The sequence below is a fragment of the Staurois parvus genome, unplaced genomic scaffold (genome assembly GCF_062004578.1).
Source record: "Staurois parvus isolate SC_StPar_1 unplaced genomic scaffold, SC_StPar_1.0 ptg000276l, whole genome shotgun sequence".
Lineage (NCBI taxonomy): Eukaryota > Metazoa > Chordata > Amphibia > Anura > Ranidae > Staurois > Staurois parvus.
Genome location: NW_028318072.1, coordinates 5,461,917 through 5,478,994, shown reverse-complemented (window position 1 = coordinate 5,478,994; position 17,078 = coordinate 5,461,917). Strand labels below are relative to the sequence as shown.

Sequence of the window (17,078 nt, the reverse complement as noted above, 5' to 3'; positions counted from 1 at the left end):
CTCTCCTCTTCTCTTCTCTCTCCTCTTCTCTTCTCTCTCCCCTTCTCTTCTCTTCTCTCTCCTCTTTTCTTCTCTTCTCTCTCCTCTTCTCTTCTCTCTCCTCTTCTCTTCTCTTCTCTCTCCTCTTCTCTTCTCTCTCCTCTTCTCTCTCTTCTTCTCTTCTCTCTCCTCTTCTCTTCTCTCTCCTCTTCTCTTCTCTCTCTTCTTCTCTTCTCTCTCCTCTTCTCTTCTCTCTCCTCTTCTCTTCTCTCTCCTCTTCTCTTCTCTCTTTTCATCTTTTTTTGAAGAATTATAATAACAATTCAATGAAAATAAACTCATTATTTGGGGCGATTTGAAAATATGGAATGCTATGTGATCTTCAGGCTCTAAGAAAACTATTGTTCACTTTACAGTAAATCTGGCATTGAGCAATATCAACAACACCACAGAAAAAAAGCATGACTTTACTATTATTGATAATGGTAACCAGGTTTCTGCTACTATTTTCTGAACATTGGTTCATGGACAACACTTCTTCTTTTTCTTCAGTTTTACTTATGAAGCCTCACCATATATATTTAGCAAAGGTATTAACATTACAAATACAGTTTGGATAGAATGAACAGAAACTATATGAAGCAAGGCATGAGGACAGAGGCTGTGTTGTGTTCTCGCTTATATTTCCAAGGTGACATCAACATTTAAAGCCTTCAGAATCATTTTTGTCACTCCCACGCATATGCAAATAAAGAAAATGGTACTTTGCCTGACTATTGTTCATTAATAGACACCTACGCTTCAATTGCCTTGACCCATCCAAATTCAAAGTGCAGAGGAGTGCTGGGAAAAATTGCAGACAGTAAAAGTGCAGATAGTTTGCTAGAAAATACTAAATATATCATGTGCTCCTTACTGCTTACATGGCTCTATATTCAGAACAACAGTCTTTAATGTTCTTCCTTTCTTACAGAGGGAAGGCTCTATTTAAGGGACTAGTATCATTGTCAGCTAGGCCATTTGTCAGATGTCTTTTGTTACATAACAATTTGTGTATTACAAAGTGTTGATTTTATTGTTGTTTGGTCCGAAAACCTTAAAGCTGAACCCTGAGATAAGCAGATAAACAAGAGCCTTGTGTTTACTTACTTGGATCTTGATATGCTCTGTGTATTTCTTCCAGATCTGTGCAGTAAACCAGTGTGACATTTTACCTTTGTGCAGGAGCTTCCTGCAATAAAGACCGGTCACTGCTGATCTCTCTCTTGTGCAGGATGACTGGTCTTGTATCTGTCCCCTCCTGTAGTTTTCTGCAGGCAGTCTGTAGTAGGTGGAGCCTGCTAGGCTCCTCCCACAGCTATGCTTTTTGCACAGGCTATGTACAGGACAGTGATTATGTCACTTCTACTTTTACAAAGGCACTTCTGGGTTTGCAAAGAAATTTGGTACACACAAAGTGGATTTATATTCTTTGTGCATATTGAGGTATATATTTAATTGAAAGTTTTTTGTGTCCAGAGTTTAGCTTTAGGTTGTAAACAACAAATGTAGCTTCTGCACCTTGACCTGCATTCAACCACTTAACACCATTTTCAAAACAGCCAAAATGGGGGTGATTTATCAATGGCAAATAGTTTGTTTGCTTTGAAAGGGAATTTTCCCTTAGCTTAGTGAATGAAGTCAAGCTCTGCTAATTCCATCATCCAATCATGTGCAAGCCAAAATATAGTTTGTTTTTTTTGCATGTGATTGGATATTTCTTGCAAAGTTCATTTTCAGTGCAATCACTAAGCTAAGGGAAAATTCCCTTGCAAAGTGAACAGCCTCTTTGTCTTTGGTAAATCAACCGCAATAAGAGAAGCCTGGTCTCATTTAAAACTGGTCTTCTAAAAGTGTCTTGTAGCCCATATCATCTTCTGGCTTTCCTTCTCTATTTGTGGTATCGAAAGCCAGTGGTTCATGATGAGTTAATGCAGAACTGCTCTTCTTTAAGCCAATCAGATTTTCTCATGCCATCCTAAAAATATGAGAGGAAGAATCTGATTTGTGCCTTAGTCCAATAAGATCCCCTTTAGCCCAGAAAAATTGTTGGATAATGAGATCCGTAGAATATAAATTGCTCATGACACATGTAGCCACCACAGTGATATATAAACCAATTGTCTAAATAGGGATTTGATGCTAATGAAGCGCAGCATTGTTCCTGCTAACTCCTGATACTCCTGAAACTTCACAGTAAATTGACCTTGGAGCTGCTGCTTCTCCTCTTTGCAGAGGCACTTTTCATGACCACAGGGAACCATCATATTATATTGGTAATTTAATATGAAAGAAGGTGGGTATCATCATATGTATATTGTTTGGAATCAGGTAAGTCTGAATTGAGAGAAGGCAACCGAGGGCAGAAGTGAACCCTCCAGCAGGATCTATATCATTTTATATTTTTATATCCTTGTGTAGCACTGTAGTTGCCCCACCACCAGGCACATAGTCACAGTCTAGGGGTGTTCTTTTTGTTTTTTTGGGGTAACTTTAACAGGGCAGCCATCAGAAAATGTTGCGCCCCTTACACAGCTTCAGGCCTGCCCCCCCTCCCAGGCTGCCTACCAACATTCCCCAGGGCCCGGCCCACTCCTGTATACCCATGGCTCTCCCACAGTTGTATACACATATCATCCCAACACCTGTACACACTCAGGCCCCCCCACACCTGTATGCCCTCAGCCCCCTTCACACCTGTATGCACTCAGCTCCCCCCACACCTGAACACATTCAGCCTCCCCCACAAACCTGTACACACTCAGCCTCCCCCAAATGGACACCTGTACGCACTCAGCCCCCTCATTCCTGTACACACTCGCCCCCCCACACACACACCTGTATACACTCAGCAACCCCACACACACAGATACCTGTACACACTCACAACCCCCCAACCACACACACACACTTGCCTACTCCTGCCTTCTCCTGGCCCTGCGGACAGATGGGCCCCTCAGGACACTCGGGCCCCCTACATTTTTTTAGGCTGCCCCCCCCCCCCGATGGCGGACCTGAATTTGAATGGGGATAGGAAAGTGAGTGGGATACTATGTACAACAGGAGGTCATGTTCTCTTCTGTAGAACTATGAGCCAAGTCATTGCACATGTAAAGGGATGACTAAGTGTTTAGGCAGCAATTTGAGGAGACTAACTTTCCTCTCTGGACAGTCCAAGCATTTTTTTTTTTTACTAAGAATTTAATAGAATGAGCTCTTCAGAACACTGGACACTATTTCTCCTTTAAACACACAGCTGACTGTTTAACACCAGAGGGGTGGCAACAGCACACAGTTTCTAAGATCTCTCACAAATGTCTTCGGACAATTGGCTGCCTCCTTCCAATGCCTTCCAGACACTCTCTATGATACCAGACTAGATCCACAGACAAAAAGCCCCCTCAGCCAGCTCTAACAACTTCCAGCAAAACCGGCCCCCAAGCTTGCCTATCTGGGACTTTGATGATTGGTAGAAACATGGCAGGTGGCTTGGGGGTCAATTAGCTCCCCAGGTTGTGAACTCCTCCTCAGAGACGAGACCATTCTGTTCCAGGTCTCAAACTATTTATACACTTTCCCAGAAGCCTTCTGTGCAATCTTCACAAAGGGATTGGCAATGACGGTATAAATATTCATGCTGCTCATGAGTTCCAGGACCATCCAGAGGGTTTTGGATTGCTAAAGGAGCAATCAAATAAGTAGCCTCATTGTGTAAGTGTACAGACTTCCCAGACTTTGAATGGTCAGTTTAAAACATTGTCATTGTTCAATTGCATTTCAACACATGAAGATGAAACATGGGATATTCAAGGCCCACCACAACTATCCCAGAACCACCCCCAGCCTGCAACCCTGATTCTCAATTGACAATTGCAAAGCTTTTGCCAGCGGAAAACTGTAAATGTTCTGGCAAATTATGAGCAAGTAGAGGTCATGACATCAATTTAAGAATGTCCTTTAGATAGCTACAAGTTTTTTTTCCCATCACATGCATCTCTGTCACTGTTTGTGGTCATATTTTGTTAACTGTCCTCATAAGATTAATGTAATTAAATGAGTGATTTCTTGCTTCAGAGTATCATGTGCTTCAGCCAGTATATCTCTTGCACATTATCATAATAAGTCAGACGTATTTGCGAGGCCAGAACACAGCTGCTCCAGGAATAAATCATAGATGAGGAATCCAGACAAATAATGAAATGAATTTATTTATTTTTCTGTTGGTTATATTGAATTTTAATTTGATCTGCAGTTTACTCTTAAACTGCCATGTGTTTTTTATATTATACATCCCTGGAGGCAAACAGAATTACCACTGGCAGCTGGATTTGTTTTATCTGGGTGAAGGAACAATTTTTCTTCCCTTCTGAGCCCGAGTCTTATATCATGAGCTGGAACATTAAAAACAAAAAGTCTAGTCTGCAGACAGTGTGCAGACAGAACGTACTGCACAAAGTATATCAAACAAGGAAAATCGTTCCCAATCTAGGACAAAATGGTGGCACAGTGGCTATTAGTCCTGTCTTACTGTACATAGATCCTGTGCTGATTTCTGACTACACATGTTCCATTGTATATAAAGGCAAAACCTATTTAGTTTTGGATAGATTAGGGAAGGGTTAGAACCTCTTCCAAGTTTGATTGATGTCTGTCTCCCCCACCCCCTGGGGGAGATTCACAACCCTTTGCCCTGGTTGAGCATTCTCTTCAAGAGTGATGGGAAATCTACATTTTTAGATTTGTCACCAAAGCAAAAGGTGGGGGAAAATCATCCAATAGGGTAAAATGTTCCAGTGAAAGTTGTCTATAACAGGAATTCCCTTAGACCCCTTCCACACCGACGGTCTGATCTGGTCCACCTGTCAGTTTCTCAGGTAGACCCGACTGAACCATCTATAATTCTCTAAGGAGCGGCGGGTGTCAGCGGACATGGGTCAGCTGACACACGCCATCATCAAATTCTATCCTGTCTGCTGAAAACAGACGGATGGGGATCCATTTTCTATCCATCTGGCAGATCGGATGACAATCAGATGAAAGTAGACAGGTTTTTGTTTTTTTTTTAAGTCCGCAAACGTGCAAACTACAACGAAAAACCCGTAAGTGATCACAAAAAAAGTGCAAGCGCAAACACCACACGAAAAAGTGCACTTAGGGGTGTGTTTGTCCTACCCCCGAAGGGGTTGAACCGTTACCCTGATCCCCCGGGGCACGAAGCTCCTGACAGGGACAAGGTTCCCATTTGGTCCTCCTGGCCAAAAGGCCTGGTGGACCACCGTTCCTTATGCCCAGCCGAAGCCGGACATCCAGTACTAGGTCAGGGGGTTCTCCCGAAGAGAAAACCCCCTAGGGATCAGGGGAGGAAGGAACCAAAAGGCCACACATCCTCCCCCTAGACTTCAGGGTAGGCCCGAGGACCCACACCCTCCATCCGTGAAAAACACACACATAAGTAAAGCAAAAAGTGACAAGACGTGGGAGTGCATAATAAATAAATAAATAAATAAATAGAAAATAAAAAAGTGGTACCGTGCCAAATTGTGCACAGACCAGGCCCTGAGGCCCGTAGCAAAAATTGCCCTGGACTTAGCCAAAAGACCTGGTCCTTAGGGCGCTGTGCAAAAAGAGGTGAAAAACAGTGGCCATGTGTCATCTTCACACCGTGGGGTCCCACACCCAAGTGTTACTAGTGACACCCCTGAGAGCGTCTTCCCCAGGGGGCACTGAGTTTGCGGACTTTTTGCGTCCTCAGCCCCAGGCCAGACCAAGGCAGATCCGTCCAAACCAGGAGGTACTGGGTCTTTCCAGCTTTCCCAGAGGAATTACTCCCAAGGCCCCAGAACGAATCATGGCGCTCCCTGGTTTCTGTCCCTCCGGTCCAGCCTTCCGGACCCCCATCATACCAGTGAGGGTACTATACAACAGCCAGAATGGCCGGTAGCACCCCCACTGGACACTGATAAGAACAGATACTACACTTGATCTTAGCCAAAAGGCCGAGAAGCGATGTAGACAGGTAGTCAGTGTCCATCAAACCAACCCATAGAAAACAGCGAGCTGTGTCCACTGTGCATAGCAGAACGGACATGGACCTGTCATGTGCCTGCTCAGTGGGAATCGGCAGAGAGATCTCCTTCTGTGCGGGCGGATCTGCTTGACAGAGTCCACCCCATCTGAAAGAGGCCTTAGAGTGGTTGTAAACCTCAGATATGAAATATGAACAAAGTATATCATTCTATACTGTGTACTTGTCTGTATCCAGAGCACTCAGTGTCATTTCTGTCTGCTGCCTTGTTCCTCTGCTCTCTGCATGATACGTTTTCCAGACACCAAGAGAAAAATGGTGACAGAAGAGGGACCTCCAGCTGGTTGACAACCTCAGCTCTGTTTCTGTGAGCTGTGTGGAGGGGGGGGTGTCTCTTCCCTGCAATCAGCCCTCAGAGCTCTTCTCCCTGTGCTCTACAGTGTGTAATTTCAGCTCTCCACCCCCTTTTTTCTGAACTCTCAGACAAACTTCAGCACTTTAAATGGATGTAGAGAAGAGAAGACTACAGATAGACAGGTATAACTTATGTAGGAGGATTTGTTTCATGTCTGTGTATCATCTGAGTTATTTCACTGGGTATATATAAGGGTTTATAATCACTTTAACTTTGGTAAGATTTTCCCTTTTTTCCTGTTGTGTCTCTAGGACATAAAGAAAACAGAAATATCCCAAGTGAATGTAAATCTACAGAGACAGCAAAAATAAAGATGATATGTGTTTTAATTATTCGCCATTTTGTCCACAACTAAGAGAGAAAGTCTTGGCTACACTTTAGAGATTTCCTTATGGCCACTTCATGTGTTTAGATTACATAGATGGTAAAGGTCGATTAGGAGGCTCAAGTTTAAATCAGTTTGTGTATTTCTGAATCCTGACAGTAAGGAATTTTAATATTTGAGAAAATGCACTCATCTGTATTTATATATTTTTTAGTGTAGAGGATAAGGAAACTAGATTGTGGTGAACTAACTTGTTATAGGAAGAGGGCGCTTTTCAAAATGTGTTTATCTAAATAAGTAGTTTAAGTGGTTTCTTGCTGAATTGGCTGAGCAAAAATGGTGGTGCCACTCTCAAAGCCCAAGGGAGCATTTACATAATAAGTTTCTGGTATGAAATTAACTGCAGTGGAAGTCTTCCCTTTTTTTTTTATAGAAAAGAATGTACTGGTAAAGATGCCTAATCTCCTCATAGAGAGTCTGTAGATGTATTTTTTCAAATTGTGATAGGTATAATGATTAGTGCACAAAATAAACCCCAAAACAAAAAATTTATATATTTCAACTTGCCAATTCTTAAACACGGTGGATGTGTAAGTTTTCTTTTTTAAGCTTTTCTTCCTTCTTTTGTTACGGTGAGCTGGTCATTAACACACTTCCTGTCTTTGGATGTCTCTACTTTGGATGGAGCAGCGGCAGAGATACTGGACAGCAGCATTGTCAGTCCCAGGGAGGGTAATGTTAAACTACCAGATTTAGATGAACCAACTAATTAAAGTTAAACTCCAGCTTACATTTTTCTAGGCAGTTACAGCAACATTTTTCCTTTTGGGATAAAAGTTTTACATAAATGAATAAATTCTGATTGCTGTAAGCATCCCTGACAGTGTTAAAAGCTTGTATTATCCCTTTAACTGCTACTTTGTCTAAACAGCTTAGGAAGTCCATAGATTAGTTTTTTTCATTTATGAAAAAAATATTGGATTCCCTCATCTACACATTCAATGTGGATAGAGGAATCCTCCCCACTGTTCTATTGTATTCTGATAGAGGGGAGACTTCCCCACCATCAGAATACACAGATCAGCACTGCTGCCTATAGCTGGTGGAGCTGATCAAGTGGAGAAAATCTGACAGAGTGGTTGTACAGAAGTTGACTTCTGTACAACCTCCTTGCCCATAAATGGATTGAAATTTGGCTAGTCCTTGCTGAACCAGCTGCATTTCGATCCATGTATGGCAGTCTTTAGTCTGTTAGAAAAGAAGCTGAAAAATAACAGACTTACTGATTGGCTCACCAAGCAAAAATAAAAGTAAAGAAAACAATTGAAGCCACCACATCTATGAATTGGTAACTGCAATATAAAATGTTTTTGGGTTTAATAATGTCCGAACATATATAAATTGAACAAATACATGCTACTCCATATTCAATATTACAGTTTTTTTATTATTATTATTATTATTATTCAAATGTAAGCTACATAACTACCTATTATTTTGAAAATGTAAGCTATTTAGGTACCTACATTTTTCCTGGTATTCACCTCTTGTATCCCTCTGTACAGCAGAACTCAGACTGGGAAACTGGGAAGCAGCACAAATAGTCAATTAGTTGTGCTGCTCTGCTCATCACTATACTGCTTCTTCTTCATTGTCCAATCACAAACGGGGCAGGTCTATGACAGCCCTGTGCACAGCAGAACTCAGACTGGGAAACAGGGAAGCAGCACAAATAGTCAATTAGTTGTGCTGCTCTGCTCATAACTATACTGCTTCTTCTTCATTGTCCAATCACAAGCAGGGGGCAGGTCTATGACAGCCTGGGCTCAAAGGAATGTACAGTAGTTGAATGATCCTGGCTATTAGATTGAGGCAGGAATGAAGTACTGTTGAGGGTCAACTCTGGGTTGAAGGTGAATGTTACATCAAAGCTGCCTGTTTTAGTTTATTGCTAAGTGAGCTATAAATTGTTATCATTTTATTGTTGTCTGGACTTCAGATGTAAGCAAATGGATACTTGCACATTTAGGAGGATGAGCAAATTTGCCCTTCTGATGATGGAGATGCTCATAGAAATCTTATAGTATGAATGCAACTTTCAGCAGTGGAGGTGAGGGTCGAGGCAGGGTTTGCTCTTGTAGGGTAAGGTTTTCCCAGTGTTAAGTGTAACCATGGCAGGGTAATGACCTTGTTGAGACACTTCATGTGAATGAAGATATTATGTTATTATTTTTAATTGTTGGAATTCCGTACAGTCATCATGTATTTGATATGTACACATGCAGTTTATATACAGAGAGATAAAGATAGACAGCAGATTTTCTTGCATTGCCGGATATTAAGGTCATAGTGGTCAGAACTTCACAGAAAAGATAGTTCCCGCTATCACAGTGCTTTCATATTGATGAGCTGTGCACAGTAAATAAGAGGTGGCATGTCCCGTATACTCTGGGTTCTCTAATCTAATAATGTGTTTTCCCTATGAAGGCTCAAGATTCATATGCCATACAGCAATTTCACTATCTTGCAAAATCTCTCTAACGATATATGGCATTTAGATGCCTAGACCTGTGGGAAGGAAGCAGGTCAAATCTTACTCTATCATTACAAGTCAGAGAGAATTGGGGCTGAAAGATTATGGCTCAGTGGAGAGGCCATGTGTCGCAATGATAACTGAGCTTTATTAACACTGCAGGACCAGCGCCGAAGTCCTCTGAGGATGGACCTTCATTGGACCTTCATTTACTATAGACTGCCAGCGTATCATCTGCCATTACTAAATCATTTCATCTCTATGCCCTATCTGTTCTAGACCACACATTAATAAACTAGTACTACTGACTAGAATATGGCACTTTTTAAAGTAAATATCATACATATCTTGAAAAAAATGCATCAGCAGATCTTTACTGAAGTCAGTATGTCAAAACGATGCATAGATCAAATTTAGATGGCTGAAATGATGTGTGAATTCCAACTTTTTCTATAAAAGTTACACTTGGTCTTCTCCCTCCTACCCGAAGAGCCTTCCACTGACAATGATGTAGCACCTCTTCACCACCTCCGCCAAAGCATGTGTACACCCCCAAGGGGTTTTCCTGCCCCTCCAACCACTGAACAAGTGTGAACAACCCCTGAGGCTTCCACAAAGCTACCTGAAGCTTTCCAAAAGCTTTGCAAATTATTTGCAAAAGCTTGCTGTATCGACTTCTCTTAAATAAGCCTAAACCCATGCAAACAAGGCCTAAGAGGGTTGGTTCTTAACTTTGGAGATAAGACTCTTACTTCCTGTTATAAAATAAAGTGCTACTACAGATACTACAACCAAATTGGAGGTATAACATTGGCTAGAGGACTCTTCACTCATCGTGCCTGACGAGCGGTCTCCAATTCACGCAGAAAAGTCCTCCAAGGTAAGGTGAAGTTGGCAACAAGATGAGTAATAATAAAATTAATCTTGATTCAATCCAAAGGAGTACATTTGTTCCAAAATGAGCCAAATGAAATGTTTCAGCCTACTAGGTAGGGGTGATTAAGGCTCTGATGGGATGAAACATCTATTTTGGAACACATGTACTCATTTGGATTGAATAAAGATTGATTTTATTAGTACTCACCTTGTTTCTGACTTCACCTTACCTTGGAGTATTTTCTGTTATGTCTGCCCAAACAACAGTTAATAACCATTCCTTACTCTATGAAAAAATTAAAAAACAAAAAGATCTTTATTATACTTACATTTTTAAAAGCAGTAACCTATAGCAACCATAAAGAAGTATTCTTGCTTGGCGATAACTTAAAGCAGAACTAAACTCTTGTACTCCTTACAGCTAAGGAGGTACCATCTTAGCTTCTGTTTGATGTTTAGGTGACATGGTGTTGCACACATGACCAGCTATGACACCAGCCATTTGATGTCTTGACAGATCAGTTGAGAAGTACACTTGTAACTGTAACAAGGGAGTAAAAACAGATGGCTGAGCCATGGTTTTACTACCTCCTGGCTGCCCATCTAAAGACTATACCAGCATGCCACGGCTTCAGAGCAAATTCGATGTGATATCACAGATCACCTTTCAGAGCATTGGCTAGTGTGAACCTAGCCTAACAATTATCATTCAAGGCATGCCTGCCACGTAACTGCTTTGGGAAAGTTAACACGGTGGGTTTGGTTTCCCTTTAAGCAACATGTATTCTAATTGGTTCATCACTTAAGAATGAACACTTATTGCAAAGGTTGCTCATGGTAATTTGTCCTACATGAAATTGGCACCACCAAGTTGATCAGTTGCAAAGTTCAGGGATGTTCCCAACTGAATTTTTGCCAGATAAAGTCACTTTTCTTGTAATTAAGGAACAAATGAACTCCATCCATCAGATAAAGACATTGTTCCTCTAGAGGTTCACAATGATTCATTTGCATGTGTACCTTGCACATGAGAAGCCACAATGATTATTCGCAAAATAATAGGATGTTACCTAAATAGATGGATGATGTGAAGAAGCATTTTTATATTATTTATTTTCAGAGTCATGCAATGGAGATATGACAGCAGCTAGAAGCATTGGATAATGGAGTTAATTCACTTTTATAAAAGAGGTTGCTCGCTTAGGGCCTGAAATTGCTTTAGTAATATGTGTTGTAACATGCTTTATTCTAAGCTAACATGTGAATGGGCTCTTACCAAACAGAATGTTAACTTTATGAAACAAATGTTAGAAAATAAGGTAACCCTGTGTACTAAACTATGAGTAGAAAATTAAAAAAACATGATTTTTGCTACAAAATGGTTGAATAAAGAACATTCACTTGCTTAGTGAACAGGCTATACTCATTTACTAAATCAATCCCACTGGCTGTCTTGTTGAGGTTATCCAGGCAACAGCTACACTTTATTCCACTTGCAGATATAAATTTTCATTTTTTGTGTTGGTTTGGTTGAGACTCAATGGAAGATTGTTTGAAAAAGAGACAGAACTAGCAAACAAAAAATCAGAATCTACTGAGTAAATTACAAAATTAGGAAACTAAAGGGGCATACGTAGGAAAACAAATATATACTGTATATATCCTCTTTTTTTTTAGCTCATGCTGAAACAATTAGAAATCATTATCATAAATTACATAGTAGAACTTAATTGGGTTGATTTACCAATGGCAAATAGACTGTGCACTTTGCAAAGGGCAGTTGTACTCTGCAAGTTCAGTTGCTCCAAAGCTTAGTAAATGAGGTAAAGATTCACTTTGCAAGAATACCCAATCATGTACAAGGAAAATAATAATAACTTGCACATGATTGGATGATAGAAGTCAACAGAGCTTCTGCTCATTTACTAAGCTCTGGAGCAACTGCACTTGCAGAAAATGCAGTTGCAAAGTGCTCAATCTATTTGCCTTTAGTAAATCAACCCCATTGTTTATTTTGCTTATTCTTACTTTTGCAAACTCTACAAAGAGAAAGTACAATGTGAAATGAGTACAAATATGACATAAAGCAAAAGACATAGACAAAATAAAACACACAGACCAAGAGTCAGATAAAAGATGGGTGACATTTGATGTTGCACCTCGACTCATCATTTGTCTATTCTAAAATTTGCCAAAAGGGCTGGCATACCTAATCGGGCTAGGCATGAGTTCTTAGAATCAAAGAGCTCTGTTTATATAGATAATATTAATTTCATTTGTCCCTAATAATGTACTGGGTTGGAAGTCCTTAGTGACAGTCAGAGTCACCAAAGCTCCATTGTGTAAGACCAATTTTGGGTCCTCCATGTAACTGCTGACCTAGTAAAGGACTTATTCACCCTGCATTGATTCCCAGCTAGAAAGAAGTGAGCATTTCAGGTCTTTGTAACAGTGGGAGGGGTCCCAGTATTGATCTGACCCACATCTAGTATAAATTGGCACCTAAGTCCCTATGGGCCCTGCCACAGCTACATAGTCAAACAATCATATGTCTGTCCCTAGAAATGCTCTTTGACCATGATCTCTCCACTGAATACACAAAACTCTGTGATATAAATGCTTTATTTTCCAATAAAGAAGAAAAGAATACATGTTCAATAATCAGCTCATGCAGTATATTAATAAAATATACATACTTGCTTTAGTTGATAAATACTACATAATATTTATTTGAACATGCATACACCTGTGTTAACAGATTTTAAAAACAGCTTTGCAGTATACATATATTAGCATGCTTACAGAGGTGTAATCCATTTAGCTCAATTAACATACAAAGGGGTTTCAAGTGTCCTATCATTATTTGAAGGAGCTTTTTTCAAATTCTCCCACTTATGACTGGATGTTGGACATGGACACTTTACCTTACAGTACATTTTTGTAAAGTAGGACCAAACCTCACCATATTTAACCTCACTCACTTTGGTATGTCAGGCTAAAAATGAAAATAATAGACCTGTATTTTGATATTAACAGTAATAAATGTTCTAAAAGGTTGCTTGGATACAGCATATACATGTATTTAATTGATTATACTTCCAGCTGGATGGTAAATAGGTTATGTCAAAAAGCCTATATTCTTTGATGAAGAAAAAATAAATAAAATCTGAGGAGGTTTATTGTGAAAAATATTTTATAAAGGTAACTGCATGTGGTTAATATATGTAATAATATTCTTCAGTATATAAATTCATTTTTTATTTCATGTTTTCATGTATAACATTTAACCACTTGCCCTCCAGAAGATTTACCTTCCTTCTTGACCAGACCATATTTTGCAATACGGCCCTGCATTAATTTAACTGACAATTGTGCGTTCATGCAATGCTGTACCCAAATTAAATTTATGTCCTTTTTTCCCACACATAGATTTATTTTGGTGGTATTTGATCACCTCTGCGGTTTTTACTTTTTTGTGATATAAACAAAAGAAATACTAACAGTTGTGTAAAAAAAAAGCTATATTTTTTATTTTCTGCTAAAAAACATATCCAATAAAATAATTTTAAAAATCAAATTTTTTATAAATGTAGGCCAAAATGTATTCTTCAACATATTTTTGGTAAACAAAATCCCAGTAATTGTATATTGATTAATTTGCGCAAAAGTTATAGCGTCTACAAACTATGGTACATATACTGAAAATTGTTTTTATTTATTTATATATATATATATATATATATATATTAGTAATGGCGGTGATCCAATGTATAGTGGGACAGCAATATTGCGGTGGACATTTGTACACTAACTGACACTCTGTGGGAACCAGTGACACTAATACAGTGATCAGTGCTAAAAATATACACTAATCACTGTACTAATGACAGTGGTTGGGAAGGGGTTAGCTTCTAGAGTTATCAGAGGGTTAAGTGTGTGTGCTAGCTATGTGCTTGGTGTACACAAAGTGGTGCTAGGAAGTGATGGATCGTGATTTTGCACATGAATGCCGCCCTGTAGCAGTACAACGTCTATAGAGAAGATGTTAAGTGGCTAAATGCAGGCCAAGCTATCCTGAAAAAAATATGGTGACAAGGGTTGGGACAATATTTAAAGTCAGATTCCAGTTTAGACCAACAAAAGATATTTGATCTCTAGAACAGGCTAAAAATTATAATCTTGGGGTTCTATATTCTCCCAATCTCTGGCACTGTCCCCTGAAGACTTACCATTCCATTGATGTGTAGCCACTCTTCTGGGTCAAATGAGAGCTCCTCTTCTGGGTCCCAGCACTCCTGTGAGCCCAAGGTGTAAACTACCCACACTCGGGACTTACAGTATAGGTGAAAATATAACTCTACATTTTTTTCTGTTTTGTGTGCCGGTGTCCTCCACCATGGGGGATTAATATTGGACAATAGAGCCAGAACCTGGAGTTAAGCTTTAACATTGCCATTGTGCTTGAAAAGTTGTAACAAGAAGTGCATGCAGCATGTACCAGCTTTATAACACCTGGTCACTTCAACCAATAATGAGCTATCCACAATCTTTTTTATTTCTGGATTTGAGCTACAAATTCACCTCTCAATTCTTTGGACAATTGTCATAGCTTAAAACACTTGTTCGTACTCTTGGCAGCTGAGTCAAAATAGTGCCATCACCATCTCACAAGGACACTTCAGCTATAGCTATAGACTGTTCATCTAACTACAGTCTTCAGCTATAGGACCTGCAAGTCAGTGTTCAATCTTCCATCAAATGGGCAGAATTTCTGAAAAAAGTAGAAGATTCAAATAAAAGATAACCATTCCAAGCAATCCCAGCAGTGTTATTTTTTGTGCTAACCTTGTCACGGTCACACGGTGTGGTCTACATATAAATGTGGATAAAATAATAAAAAATATTAACATACTAAATTCTATCATTACAAATATTGACCACAGGCAGTTATCGGAGTAGAATATTTTTCACAATAACAGTTCCTTTAAATAAAATAGTCCTTGCTATACAATGTGGATGGTAAAATAGGAAAATTGGTAAAGAGGAGAAATTAATGTCTTTGTCCTTTGAACTTTGAAGTAACCAATCAGACCTTGTATTTATTCTGCAATGTTGACAGTAAAATATTGCAGAATAAGCTGGACAAATACTCTTAGATTTTTTTTCACTTAGACTGTGGGCTGAATGAAAAAATTCTTACAGATTCCTCCATCCATGCTATACATTGCAGATGGATGAGTCTATGCCCAGGGGCAGACTGACAATTCATGGTGCCCCCGGGCAAAAGGGGATCATGGGGCCCCTGTGTCCTTGCCCAAACTCAAAAAAGCCTATGAAAAAGGTACCAGGGGCATCTCATCGGGCCCCATACTGACCCTGGGCCCTCGGGCAGTGCCCGAGTTTCCAAATGGTCAGTCTTCCCCTGTCTATTCTCATTGTATTCTGGTAACTGGCACTTGCAGCTTTCAGAATATCCAAATTGGCAGCTGCATCTGATTTGATGCAGCCATTGTTTTCCCTCTAGCTTCTTCAAATTATCAATTGCAGAATGTCGGTCAGAGGGATTGTGGCAGGGCAACCCATGAAGCAAATTTCAAGCAGTTTATTTGGAACGGTGGAAATTCGCATAGCTTATAGCTATATTAAGGCCAATAGCGTCACATTTTCATCTATCCATTGACAGTGTTAAGCTAGCCATACACAATGCAATCTGTACAATCTCTACCATGTAGAACAAGGTCTACCTAAACATCCCATTCAGTTCATATCCAGTCCGCAAGGCTCTAATACTGCATATATGTTAGAAGATCTGAAGAAGACAGGGCAGCACAGTGGCTAAATGGTTAGTACTTCCGCCTGGCAGTACTAGGGTCGTTGGTTCGAATCCCAGCCACAGCACCTCCTGCCTGTAGTTTGCATGTTCTCCCTGTGCCTGCATGGGTTTCCTCCAGGTACTCCGGTTTCCTCCCACACTGCAAAGACATGCTGATAGGTGAATTGGATTCTGTCTAAATTGTCCCTACTATGTGTATGAATGTAAGCTAGGGACCATAGATTGTACACCCCTTGAGGGTTACGGACTGATGTGAATGTATAATATATATGTAAAGTGCTGTGTACATTGACGGCACTATATAAGTACCTGAAATAAATAAAGTTAAAAAAAGAGACTAAAACACGTATAGACAACTTACCACCTGTATTATTTTAAGTGTGTGTTATGTTAAAAAAGCCAATGTATAATAGTTGTGACCTTTATTAAGGGAACATGAGTATACAGCTATTAGCAGCACATTAAAGGGACTATGCTCTCTTAATACTTTTCTTTCTGGGTAGCCACCAGTTGTGGTTTGGCTTACCAATGCTTACCAATGCCAGGGGCACATGCATAGGTAAATGAATTGAAAATGAACATGCTTCTTTATACCCCTTAAATAGGACATGTATTTAGGTGGGTGAATGGCCTCTGCTATCAAAGGTTTCATAACCAGTAATTACTGAATGAACAGATATCCTTAGAGTCAATGGGTTTTAACCTAAACCTACAAGTAATTTGGCTAAAAATGTGTCAACATTGGATTGCTATTAGTATCCTGTAGTTATTTTTGTTGAATAGCATTGCTCTCAGTAGGGTAACATAATACTGGATTTCTCCTACCTGAATGTTTTCAAGTAAACTATTTTAGATATCAGCTCACACCCCCAGGGATCACTTCAATTGTTGCACTGCTCATCCAATGCTTTACTCCTACATACACACAGAAAAAAAATTGTAGCTTTATCTAAAGCGACAGTTGTTCATTGGTAACTAACTGTTGTGAGTAACACCAGATCTAGTACTGAGAAAGGAGGGCAGGAGTCAAATGACTACTCTCTCCTTAATTAC

General features: G+C 39.8%; 1 protein-coding gene and 1 pseudogene across 3 annotated transcripts in view; one reads left to right on the top strand and one right to left on the bottom strand.

The window, feature by feature from the left end:
- The window catches only part of LRRTM4 (leucine rich repeat transmembrane neuronal 4), an 889,364-nt gene that overhangs the window by 194,640 nt on the left and 677,646 nt on the right, over window positions 1-17,078 (top strand). The gene's annotated exons all lie outside the window — the stretch shown is intronic.
- LOC149459061 (U2 spliceosomal RNA) lies at window positions 5,925-6,026 on the bottom strand (annotated as a pseudogene).